The sequence below is a fragment of the Oryx dammah genome, unplaced genomic scaffold (genome assembly GCF_014754425.2).
Source record: "Oryx dammah isolate SB20612 unplaced genomic scaffold, SCBI_Odam_1.1 HiC_scaffold_5, whole genome shotgun sequence".
Classification (NCBI taxonomy): Eukaryota; Metazoa; Chordata; class Mammalia; order Artiodactyla; family Bovidae; genus Oryx; species Oryx dammah.
The window spans coordinates 55357916-55371829 of NW_024070189.1; positions in this window are offsets into that span (position 1 = coordinate 55357916).

Sequence of the window (13914 nt, forward strand, 5' to 3'; positions counted from 1 at the left end):
ATAATGAATTTATGTTGATAAAATAGATTCATTCAAATGATTGAAAATACCTAGTACCAACTCTGAATAAAACAACTCTTTAAGAGGAAAAATAACCAAACTTCCAAAACTCCAGCCCCAGATTGCCTCTTGATTATTCTAAAAATATAAGGTTGGCATCTAGCCCAGAAGGTTGGCAAGTGAAACTTTGATCCACCAACACATGGGATACCAGAGCCGAGGGCCCCTTGTTAAATATGGCCTGGCTGCAATTGCCCAGGGTCTAAATTGGGGATCCATTAACAGAGACCCATAGTGGACTTCAGCTGTCACGATTTGTGTATACAGAGAGAACTTCTTTTTAGTCAGGATAGTGACTTCGTACCTGAGGCTTTCAACAGGTTGGAATTTTAGGTAGAGTTCATATTGAAGGGAGAGATTTAAAAAAATTGGATGTGATTGGTGGTGGGTAGAATGTGTGTGTGTGTGTGTGTGTGTGTGTGAGTAATACTGACAGACATAACTATAGTTACTGGTCACTTTCTTTCATCCTAAATGTTTGAGGAATTGATTTCTCATAGATCTCTGGGTCATATGTAGAATGTTGAAAGGTACGTGTCTTTTATCTACCTATAACCAAGCGAGCCTGACTTGTGCCAGCTGGCCAAGCATGGATGACTATAATATCCTTGGGCACTCTGTCTTCGTTGCTAAGTACGGCTCCAGTACATGTTGCCTGTACACTTAATCTGGCAGTAAGAGTCCATTGTGATCTGGGCCCCTCCTGAGCCTGTGGTTTTTGTTTCTTTGTTTCTTTTGCCTGCCCCAAATACTCTTTTCATGACAGCTGATTTGTTAGCCACAAAAAATATTAGATTATGTATGATAAAGTTTGCAGAGGTATGTGTGCAAGTGCAACATAAATGTTTATTATTATGCAGGTCAAAATTGGTATATGAGCCTAGAAGTACAAAAAGTATGTTTCACTGCTTGTCTTATAAATTCATAAGTGTATAGTATTGGCTAATTTCAGATTTTGCGTATTCAGATTCTGATGACTACAGTTTAATTTGCTTCAAAGGAAAAAGAAACATCTCTTTTCTCTTCTTCCATTGACTTGCTTTAACCCTCATTTTTCTGGACTGAATTGAAAATAGACTAGTTTAAAAAAATAACAACCCTCTAGAATCTGTTTTTGCCATAACCCCAGTTGCTGCAGAGAGTATCTTTTTGATTTATCATATGATCTCAGATTTTGAAACTATTTCCTTATCCATAACTTGGGATAAAAATACCCTCTTCTCCTTTATTTTCACTAGTAATGTGAAATTGCCCTTTATTGGCACTGAAAAGAAAATTTTAAATATACTGCTACATAAATATAAAGAGTTATCATTCATTGCTAATCATTTTTAATGTCTTCAGTGTGTTTAGGAGTTTTACTAAATGTTATCATGTATTTTCTTAATGATTTTGTTTCAGTAAAAAAAAAAAAAAGAACACTGGATTTAAATGTAATTGAGCCCATTAAATTTGGTTTTTGCTTGCTTGGTAAGATCTATCTGAATTACATCCATCTAGGCTTACTCTCTGTGCCTGTTCTCTCTTCTTCTTTATGTCCTTTGTACTTAATGAATGAAAGGATGGAGATGTTAAATAGAGGCCATAGTTCAGTTGTCCGCTTTGGGGGCTGGAGGGTCAGTCAGGAGGAAACAAATCTCCCAGATCTCAAGTCCTGTGTCTCAGTTTTGCCTGTTAACAGTTGGGGAAATGTGCAACCCTATTCTCTAAGGACCAAAAATTGATTGCCTGAGCTTCTGGCCTCTCCACACCTGGAGGAGACCACACACAGGAGGTGAAACGGGAGTATCATCAGGTCTGGCTGCCTTGTCTTAGTGGGGCTTGTTTCTATGTTGTCAAGTACAGGAGTCATAAAACAACTAACTTGACTGAAGAGCAATCGGTATGAATACAGGAGGTCTGAACACAGAAAAAGGAATTGGAATTTAAACTCTGCAGAGCCATTTCTAAGAATACCCCCTTCCTGATGATGCCTCTCTTCTTAGACCTTCTTGGAGTTCATAGAGTCACCTTCAGAGGGGCAATGGATAAATTGGTGACCACTGTTACAAAACCAGCTGAGAATCTGAGATGTCAAAGTCAAGTGGCTTTATAAAAGATACTTGTTTTTGCTTAGGCTGTAAGTCTCTCTACAGGAGGAAGGAAAAGTTACAATATAAAGCCAGAAACTTGACTGCCCTTTTTTTGCATGTGAAGGGAATGGCAGAATCTCCCTCAGAAGAGGGAGATTTTTTCAATAATTTATGTTTTTATTTTTGGTTGCACTGGGTTTTTATTGATGCACACAGGCTTTTTCTAGTTGCGGTGAGTGGAGGCTACTCTCTAGTTGTGGTATGCAGGCTTCTCATTGCTGTGGCTTCTCTTGCTGCTGAGTACAGGCTCTAGGACAGAGGGGCTTCAGTAGTTGTGGCTGCCAGGCTCTGGAGCACAGGCTCAAGAGTTGTGACGCATAGGCCTCATTGCTTCACGGCATATTGGATTTTCCTGGATAAGGAATGGAACCCATGTCTCCTGCATTGGCAAGTAGATGTTCTGAGTCACCAGGGAAGCCCTGAGAGAGCTTTTTTATTCTGGAAAATGCTTTGCTAGGATTCCTTGAGTATGATATGGGAATTCCTGCCCCCTTTCTCAAGAGCTCCCCTGTGGCTCAGTCTGCAAAGAATCTGCCTGAAATGAAGGAAACCTGGGTTCAATCCCTGGGTCAGAAAGATCCTCTGGAGAAGGAAGTGGCAACCCACTCCAGTGTGTTTTCCTGGGAAGAAAGTTAAAAGGAGCTAACTCATCACACCTTATATAGAGTGGGGACCCTGGAAAAGCCAGAAGGAGATGAGGAGAAAGTCTGGGAAAGAAACAGGAGACAGAGATCTGAAGGTGGTGAAAGGACCCCTGACCATTTGCTGCCTCTGTTCTTCCATTATTCACAACAGCCTTAGGGGCAGTAGAGGCAATTCAGGGACAGGTTTTGGGAAAGAATGTATGCCCTTTCCATGTCACCCCTCCTGTTCCTATAGGAAAATAGAAAAAGTGCTATGGGGACAACAAGAACCAACCAACCAGCCCCCACTTTGGGAGTCTATACCTCACTGTCAAGGGGAAGGATGAGTGGGTGCTTACCACTTGGTCAGGAAGAGCAACCAGGACATTTCCTAGAGGACACCGGGTATGCAAAGACTTGGTGGTCTGAAAGGACCTGAGCAGCTTAGAGAAGAACTCTTTAAACTGTGATGGCTCTTAGACATACTAAGACATTGTTTCTTCACCGTCAAAAACTGGGGAACTCAAATAATTTAGTCAGCAAAGACTTGATCACATCTGTGTCGTCTAAAGAGAGGTCTGGTGCATGCCTTACAACCATTTGTTTATTCAACAAATATTATAAATATTCATTGTGCTCCAATGTGCCGGAATCATAGTAGGCACTGGGAATACAGTGATGAATGAATTAGCCCTTGCTATACGAATGAGCGACTGAACTGAACTGAACTGATTATGGCACTCACAGATTATGGCACTCACAGCTTGGTTAGGAGATAGATCTTTTAAAATTAGTCACAGAAATTAAAGTTTAATTACAAGTAGTGGGAAATGCTATGGAAGAGGGTCAAGAAATGCTTTGAAAACTATAAGGGAAAACTAATTTTGTTTGGAGGTTGAGTGAGTGTTGGGTCAAGTGTGAGGCCAGCTGAAACTTCACAGATATGCAACCATTGGTCAAGCTAAGAGAGAGATAATAGCTATGTTTAGGGGAGCTGGAGGGTTAAAAATCAGGAAGCTATTCTAATGGTTCAGGCAGGTTCCTGATTCATCATCTATAAAAATTCAGAGGTTTGTCTCTGTTGGTCTCCAAAGCCACCTACAGCTCTGCAGTTCTACAGAATTAAGTATCTGCTATGTGTTTGACATTGTGCTTGATGTTGATTGGAAAAAAAATAAGATACGTAGATATGAATCCCCAACAGAGGGAATATCCAATAAATTGTTCACTTTGAACAGTTTGGTTCAGTTGCAAACAGGGTAGCTCTAGGTTTGTTTTTTGGAGTCTTAACAGAATTCTTAAAGCACTTTTAACTACTTCATGTTGAAATGACAGAACCATCTACCATTCCCCAGGGCCAAACTTCTGTTTCCCAAGTTCTTTCTCATGGATTGCCTCCCATCATGGATGGATGGATGGATGGATAGATAGATATTTGAAATTTAGAATGTCATTAGCCAGTTCTCAACATCTATAGGACTCTACTGCTCATCTTTACAGTGGAGATAAAGGTATTATTGACCATCTGAACTGCCACATAATTAGAGACTACAATTAAGTTACAGAGGCACTGCCTTGCACATAAAAGGCATTCAAAAGTATTTGGATGAATGAATGAATGTATAAATGAACTCTGCCTCAAAATACTTGATTGAGAAATAGAATCAAACGTCTGCCACAGACTCCCCAGGGTTTCAGTCACATGTGATTATGGTGGTATTCTTAAGTGCTGCATGTGACAGACAAAAGGTAGGATGTGTTCCCACTCTTTCCTTGCCCACTCTACAGCAGTCTGGGTCTGCCCACTCTTTTTCTCTCCATCCTTAAAAAACTTCAGAGAACTTATCTCCCTGATTTTAAGTGCTTTTATATTCAGAACTAGAAGAAAGGTGAGCAGAAAAATTGAAAAGATGCTCAGACTGGGATTGAGGAGTTTTATTTTTTATTATTCACAGGCCGTCCTTTCAGTAATTTGTACACTTGTGCATGGAGAGGATCACATCATAAATGCTATTTTTATTATGGACACCATCTAAAATAAACTTTTACTTTGCTTGTCTGCTGATTTACTCACTTTTGCTTTCCTAAGAAGAGTTCATCTGTCTGCTGTTGTGTCTTCTTTTTGGAGAGCAAGGTACCAAGCAGGAGCAGTGGGCGAGGGAAGAGGATGGGAAAGGAGGAATTTTAAGCAGCATTTCTTTAGTGCATGAATCTTTAGTGCAAGGAAATTCTGTCTTGGCTGCTGGACTGTTTGAGTAATCAGATCACAGCTTTGGAAAGGCTTCAGGTAGGGACTGCTCCACTCCTGAAGGTACTGGTTCCTCATGACTGCCCTTCCCTTTCGTAGGGACAGATTCGAATTTCACAAATGTAAACACTGGAGCTGAGACAGATACAGGACTCAACTAATGGATACAAGTTATAGAGAGGCATACTTAATACATTTTTCTAACAAGTAGAAATAATTCATGAAAGAGTGGGTACCCTATCAAAGTGTTAACAGCATTAATGAAAGAGATCTCATCCTGGGTAGATGGTTAGGCTAATTAACATGAAAGGTCCTCTCCTTCACTAAAAGGTCTCTAATGTAGACAAGAAATCCAGATTGAATGAAGAAATACACACCCTTTATGTAAACCCAAGATAGAGTCCTTTCCCTTGCCTTACATCTCTAAACTCAGAGTAAATTGACTGCTTTTTCAAGCTAGTTTAACAGTAATGCTGATGGGGAGAATGTACTCTTCAAGGTTCCGTTTTTCCCACATATCAAAAAGGCTCTTCAAACTTGTTAGCCCACAACTACCAGCAAGCTCAGTGTCAAGGTTCACTTTAAACTTAAAAAAAGACAAAGATCTGTTCAAGTATAGTGTAAGTGAACTTGGTTATGGAGTAGTTTAAAGTGTTTGGGAACACCTTCCTTCGTATCCCAGAGAGGCAGGAGGTCTGGCAGTGACTACAAGTTGGGCACTTACTAATCTCCAATATTTGGGGCATGGCAGCAAAAGGCTAAAATGAAAGATTAGATTGAGAACAGTACAGGCTGATGCAAATAGCCAAAGTTAATTAAGCTCTTACTGTGCATTGTGCCATAACATGCACTGCCTCATCTAGCCCTCATGGTGACCCTCCCATTACAGATGAGTGAACAGGAGGGGGAGGGGGAGAGAGAGAGAGAAGCTCATCAAACATTTCTCAGTATATAAGTGCAATAATCAAACCTAAGTTTTCAGCTGCTGTGCCACTTTGCCAACAAAGGTCCGTCTAGTCAAGGCTATGGTTTTTCCTGTGGTCATGTATGGATGTGAGAGTTGGACTGTGAAGAAAGCTGAGCACCGAAGAATTGATGCTTTTGAACTGTGGTGTTGGAGAAGATTCTTGAGAGTCCCTTGGACTGCAAGGAGATCCAACCAGTCCATTCTAAAGGAGATCAGTCCTGGGTGTTCATTGGAAGGATTGAGGCTAAAGCTGAAACTCCAATACTTGCACCCGCTCATGCGAAGAGTTGACTCATTGGAAAAGACTCTGATGCTGGGAGGGATTGGGGGCAGGAGGAGAAGGGGACGACAGGATGAGATGGCTGCATGGCATCACTGACTCGATGGACATGAGTTTGACTGAACTCCAGGAGTTGGTGATGGGCAGGGAGGCCTGGCGTGCTGCGATTCATGGGGTCGCAAAGAGTCGGACACGACTGAGCGACTGAACTGAACTAATGCTTAAGGAAAGAGACACTAAAAAAATGATACTTTAAAATGCAAAGGATAGACCCAGAAGTAAGAAGATCTACCAGAACTGGCTGGAATAAACCTTGGAAGCATTCTTGGATAAGGTACAACTTCACCCATTTCAAAGTGTACGTGGTTTCCAAATTGGCAAGAGTGTCTATTATGGGATAATGAATGAGATTAACTCTTTCTGCTCACCAACAGGACTGGCCTGTCTCAGAGGCTTGACTTGGCCAGGAGGCAGTGGAAAGGTCTGAACTCTCTGTGCCCATCCAGTCTGGAAGAAAGCTGAGTCTCTGGCACCCTGGAAACAGGGCCCAGTGGGTGTGCATTGTATGATGTTCTGAGTGCTTAAGTTGCTTAGCTCTCCTGACTGGTGTGTCATTTATACCAGTAACATGTACAGTAGATCCAGTTTCCACTAAACTGTAATCATCATGCATTTAAAGCAGAAAATATTCTGAACATTCTAAGAATGCATGTACTCATTTATTGGATGCCATGATTGAAAATAAATTTTTTATTCCTCTCTTCTAAGGCCCTTTAAAACAACTTAGCTAATGGCAATCTTCAGACAGTGTTTCTTAAAGTGGCATCTACATGCCATCTATATTAGAAATACCTAGGACACTTCTTAAAAAGGACCCTATCCCAAACCTACCACACTGATCAAGATAAGGTAGGTTATAACCTCCATGTCTCAGTGACTTGACAAAACCAGGGTTTGTTTCTTCCTCACTTAAAGTTTGCTGCAGGTTTTACCCACTATTGTTTTCCAAGTAGTGACCAGGATCCAGGCTACTGGTATTTTCTGGTTCTGTTATCTCAATAAAGGGGCATGGAGTGTTCATAGCACTCTACCATGCTTTGGCTTGTAACTAGTACAAGGACCATCCCTCCTGCAAGGTACTGGAAAGTGCCAGGAAATACAAGGACATGGAGTGAGCAATAAATAATATCTGTTACTTTCCATCGTTTCCCCCTTTTCCCTATACAGAGAACATATTGAATCTCTCCCTGAGAAATACAACTCAAAAGTCGCTTTGAATAGATGTATGAAGCTCAAAGTTTAGAATTTCTAGGTGGTGGCCAGTAGTCATTACCTGGTGCAGATGTGGCTCCTTTTGGGCTAGAGAACTATGATTTTAAAGGGCACGTTATCTGTCACTCTTCCACATATAATCCCAATGTAGGATGATGGAACAGAGACCTGGTAGCTGCAGTCAGTACTCCCGTTTGGAGGATTGACTTTAAATACTTTTAAATACATTAAAGGGAGACACATCACAGTCACTGGTTTGGGGCAATTCTGAGGGGTCCATGGACAATGGCTATGGTGGTTCCTACCCAAATGTCGGGGAGATTTCTCAGTGAGACCTTGGTTGTGTTCTCGAGGAGTAGCGGGGAAGTCCCTTGTCTGTTACTTCTTGTAGCACCCAGTTCTACCCTCTGGGAAGTTCTTAATATCCCCTGATTTTCCTTTATTCTATCTAAAGTGCGTATTGTGGTGTATGCCCTCCTTAAGGGCTTTCTAATCAAGGGAGTTTGGGAGCTAAGGGTCATTTTAAGTCTCTTGATTTTTAGTCAAATACAACTTTCTCAAAAATTCGGAAGACGTTCAGTGCCCTTGCTTGCATGCAGTCTCATGTGCCAGGAACCCCATCCACATATCTTGTTTGAGACATAGCTTTCAAAACTGCGTCATTTCTTTGTTGATTCCTTCAAATTGAATGGCCGCACATGAAATCTGATCTTTGCCCTGAGTCATTTGGATCATGTATGTTTCTGGACGTTTGTTATTCACGGCCTTTTTATATCCCATTTCTCACAGCTCGCGGTCCAGTTACAGTGGATTTTGCAATCTTTAAAGGCATCACATTTCTGGGCTCTGTTGCCTTTCATTTCTGCCAGTTCTTTCTAGAATGTGTCTCTCTTTTTTCCTTCCTTTCTTTTATGGCACTGTGCTGATTGATGCCATTGGTGTCCAATAAGCACTAATGAGTTCTGTTTTCTAAAACTTTTCCATTGGAGCTGGTGGCTTAGTGCACACATAATCTCCCTCCCAAGTTATCACAGGTGACAGTTTGAACAAAATTTCTTTGTCACTGAATTAACAGTATCCACATTTCTATTCTTCATTATCAGTATCTTCACTGCCTGTCATCTGACTGCTGAGTGAATGCTATATCTTTTAAGGCTTTGCTAAAGCAGCCCTCCACCTTGGATGTCTGGTTATGCATTTGTCATAAATTAGTTTATGCTGCAGAAACAAGCCTACCTCCAAGTACCTGTTGCTTAACATATAAAAGTTCATCTTTTACTTAAAGCCTACCATGACTCCTTTCCAAGCAATGATTCCATCCTTTTTCCATCTTGGAGGTTTATCACTGGAACATATGGCTTCCAGGGTCACCTGACAATGGGAAAAGGGCATTTAGATATTCATGCAGCAGCTGTGAAACACTTTGGCAAAGTAGCCATGCATGTCACTTCTACTCTCGGCTTTGCCAAACAACCCTAGTTTCTTTCAGTAACAGGAGGAGTCTCTGACACAAGTACTTGATCAAACTCTGAAGGTAGGGCCTGGAATCTAACACAAATCTGGTGCTCAAGAACATTTGTTTAAGGATAAGAGGTGAGAGTCCTATGTTACTCATAAAAAACTGAACCTTGGAGGTGTTGCAGTTTACCCAAGGTCACACAAATTTAGTGACAAAGGTGCTTGTGCCTCCTGTTTCAGGTCACTTCAAGCCTGATGTATAAAAACCCCATCATAATGTAGGTCATGTTCTTTTTTCAAGATCATAGACTTGAGAAGCCATGTTTTTTTCCTTTTCTTCTTTTACTGGGGCCCTAAGAGTTGAAAGAACTGTGTAGGAAAACAGATTAAAGCAGCATGTTAGCAAATTTGACCAAAAGCCAAAAGGACAGAAACAGTGTAGGGAAAACAGGTTTCCCAGAAAAGAGGAAATTTATGCTTTGATCATGCATAAATTTGCTAATGGTTCAAACCCATAAACTTAAAGCAAGTGAAAACCCCGGAATTAATCCTTTCAGTCTTTAGCTGCACTGAACCGACAGGGTAGAAAGATGTACATGTACCCAGGTATCCACATGGTAATAGCTACGATTTGGGATAACCTTTGCACTTTTGTGGAGCAGGCCTCACCTGTGAGCTCATTCTCAAACAAAATCTGCTTCCATACATCTGTTATAAATGTTCACACTTGCTGGGAGTAAAAATATTCTGTCAAGGTGAAAGGGATCAGCTTCAGAGTTGAGGGAATTTGCTTTGAAACTTGCAGATCTTATCCTTGAATCACACCACAAAGACAAAAAAATGTGGGGTGAAAAAAAGGGAAATTCTTCCTTGTTAATAGGACAGAAATAACTTGAGCTAATTATATTAGCCTAAAAAAAGCAAGTGAAAATTAATGAAAAACAAGAATTTAACTGTGGAAATAGCCTCTTCTCTACACGATTGAAATCCTATACCCTTTGGTGGAATAAGCTCAGGTCAGGAGCTAACCCACCAAAATGAAATTCTAGAAATAGAGAATGCTTGAGACGTCCCAAATCCAGCTGAGTATCTTGCAGTGTTTTCCCAAACTCTTGGGTTCAGTAAAATATGATTTAAATTTTGCCTCAAGCCTTTACTTTTGGAATACCATATGTATTTTTTAACAAATTCAATTTGGATGTTTCTTATTTTCTTGCCCTTTAGCTTATTAAAATGTCATTTTGTAGGAGACATTTGTTTGAGAAGCAATCTGATTCTTTTAGAAAATCTTTGGAAGCCTTTGTTGTTGGGATAAGAAGCAAAATTTTGCATGACCTTGAGTATATGCATTCTGAGTGAACTGAAACATTATAGAAGTTTCAGAGTCAGAGGTTCTTCAACTGTGGACCCCAGAACAGCATCGTCATTATCAGCTGGGCAGGGCCCTCTTGCTAAGAAAGGCCTCATACTTGGTTTGATGTTGTTGCCATCTTGAAATTCTTTTTTGTAATTCAGTTCCAGTGGAAAAAAAGAGGACAGCAGAATGTTGGTGGGAGTAGATTCCCCATTCAAAAACAGCATCCACAGTATCCCATGAGCAAAGAATTCCAGGAAACCCCACATGTGCGAGAGTTCAGTAAGATTTGAAGCAAGTGTAAGGTAAGCATGTTAGGTCAGCAACTGAATCAAATGTGGCAAGTTAGGGAGGTGAAGGGCTATGACAGCCCAGAGAGGTCACACTTTCTATTTGAACTAGAACTTTCTTGGAACCCAGAAAAAAAGCAATGGCATTCTAAGAACAACAATCCACCAGGAAACCTTATCATATCTTCTCCAACTTGTGAATTAGCCAACCGCTTACAATGGCAATCCACTCCAGCACTCTTGCCTGGAAAATCCCATGAATGGAGGAGCCTGATAGGCTACAGTCCATGGGGTCGCAAAGAGTCAGACACGACTGAACGACTTCACTTCTACTTCTTACACTGGAAGGAAAGAGAAGGCAACCTGTTGTTCCTTATCTTTTCAGAGCTTCCTTAGCCATCAGTAACTCAAAAGCAGGGAAAGTTGGTAGAATGCAAATATATTAAGAAGTGAAATTTAAAATAATGGACTCAGTTTTGTGAGGCAGTTCCACTCTTCTGATTAGAATGGAATATATGTATATGTGTGTGTGTGTGTGTGTGTGTGTGTGTGTGTGTGTATGTAGAAAGAGAGAAACCATGAAAGATTAAGTCATAATTTCGATGATCCCACAGATGAGTTATGCACTCTATAAAATTGGCATTGTGCAATTTACAGGTGAACAGTAAACTTCATGCTCTTAACTTTACCTTTTCTTTAGAACATTTATGGCAAATAAAAAACCTATGACTAGTTGAGAAGGGACCATGGTAGAAAGGAAACAGTTTTATCTTTTAGTGCCTTAATTAATGGCACTTTCCCCCTGCTTTTTGAATGAGGAGCCCAGTATCTTCGCTTTGCTCTGGGTTTTGCAAATTAAATAGCCTTTCCTGGGAACTTATTAGAAATACAAATTCTTAGGCCTCCTGCCAGACCAACAAAAGCAGAAACTCACCAGGAGGGGCAAGGGAGGAGTAAAACAACATGTGTTTTAACAAGCCTTCAGGTAATTCTGACCCAGGGGCAATTTTGAGCACCACTGTCTGAATCACTGTCTTAAAAAGCTAAAGAACCCCATAGTTATATTTATCCAGAAGTTTCAGGTCTCTCTAATTGCCTTATTTTATCTAGTCTAAGAGGTAGTAGAACGCACCACCACCTGCATAAATGGCCTCTGAGTGTCCATCATAAGGTGATTGTGAACCTCTGCTGTGGAGTCAGACACATCTGGGTTCACTTTAACATAGCCATGCAGCTTTGGGAGTGCTCTCCACCTCACTTATCCTGTTTTCTTAGCTACAAAATGGGGATTTTTATGCTGGCCTCAATGTGACTAAAGGATTTAAATGAGCAAATACATGTAAAGTGTTTAGTGTGGTACCTGGTACATGGTAAGCACATAAGGAAAAAGCATTGCATATTATTATTAATAATAATTCATATTATCTGTGTTGCTGTTAACCTTATCTGCGACAAGTCTCTGAGACATCAGTTCAGTCACTCAGTTGTGTCTGACTCTTTGCGACCCCATGAACCGCAGCACGCCAGGCCTCCCTGTCCATCACCAACTCCCAGAGTTTAACCAAACTCATGTCCATTGCGTTGGTGATGCCATCCAACCATCTTAACCTCTGTTGTCCCCTTTTCCTCCTGCCTTCAGTTTTTCCCAGCATCAGGGTCTTTTCCAATGAGTCAGCTCTTTGCATCAGGTGGCCAAAGTATTGGAGTTTCAGCTTCAACATCAGTCCTTCCATTGAACACCCAGGACTAATCTCCTTTAGGATGGACTGGTTGGATCTCCTTACAGTCCAAGGGACTCTCCACAGTCTTTTCCAACATCACAGTTCAAAAGCATCAATTCTTCTGCACTCAGCTTTCTTTATAGTCCAACTCTCACATCCATACATCACCCTTGATTAATTCTTTCTGGGTTGTACCCTCTGCCTCAGGTTGAGACTAAATCACAAAAGAAACAGAGGAAAAGGTAGAACTTTTCTGTTAACTGGTAGAGGGCTGGAAATGGGAAACAGAGCAGGTTGCTTCTTATTCTTGATTAGGTGTTTGCTTGTCTAAAAATTCTGCCTTCTCTTATCATTTTGCCTTACAATTCTAAAGCAGATGAGGAAGTACCTCATCCCTTGCCTGAATGTTGTAGAGAGAAAGCAGTTTCACAGCTAAGACCCTGAGCTTTGGAGTTGGACCCACCTGCACCCAGATTCTGGAACTTGGACTGGGAGATCGTAGGTGACTTGCAGTTGGGCTAAAGGTCTGCTTCATCAAATGCAAAACAGTACCAAGGTGCAGTACAGGCATACCTCCAAGATATTGTCAGTTCTGTTCCAGATCACCATAGCAAAGAAAGTATCACAGTAAATGGAGTCACAAATTTTTTGTTGCCCAGTTCATGTAAAAGTTATCTTTTATAGTAGTTACAGAGCTATACTATAGGGTAGTCTATTAAGCATGTGGTAGCGTTATGTCTTAAAAGAGCATATACCTTAATACAATTCTCTGCTAAAAAACAAAAACATGCTAACCATCACCTGAAACTTCAGTGACTCATACTAGGAACATCAAAGATCATCATAAGAAATATAATAATAATGAAGTTTGCAATAATTGCAAGAATTACCAAAATGATACAGTGACATGCAGTGAGCAATGGCTGTTGGAAAAATGGTGCCAATAGACTTGCTTGAAGCAGTATCACCCCAAATCTTCAATTTGTAACAAAAATATGTAGTACCTGAGAAGGCAATAAAGTGCAGTGCAGTCAAATGAAGTCTGCCTGTCCTGTGGAGGTGATGCAAACAAAGCTCATATGTAACTCCCATAGCTCAGTGTCAGGCTCCAGGTAGTCCATACTGCGTGGTTGTGGAACTGATTCACACAAACTCAAGCTCAGCATTTTCCCATCAATGTGTAGGCAGATAGCTTCCCTGAACCCCTTACAACTGGCATCGTCATAACATTCCCTCCTGACCACTTCTAAATCTGAGCTCAAAGAATTATCCAAAAGTACTTCATAAATAATTGAAGCTCCAAAGAACATGAGGAAGTTTTGTTGCTGATGTTGCTGTCTTCAGAATGTAGGTGGCAAGAGCCTGCCAAAGGTTTGTTGTTAACTCATTTCTGCTTTCATGGGAATTCAACGATGTTGGGGGAATCAAGTCCTATTTATTTCTCTGTGTTTATTGCAACAAGAGAAAGTGTGTTTGAGCACTGAGCTAAAAAGTGATCTATAAAAAGGC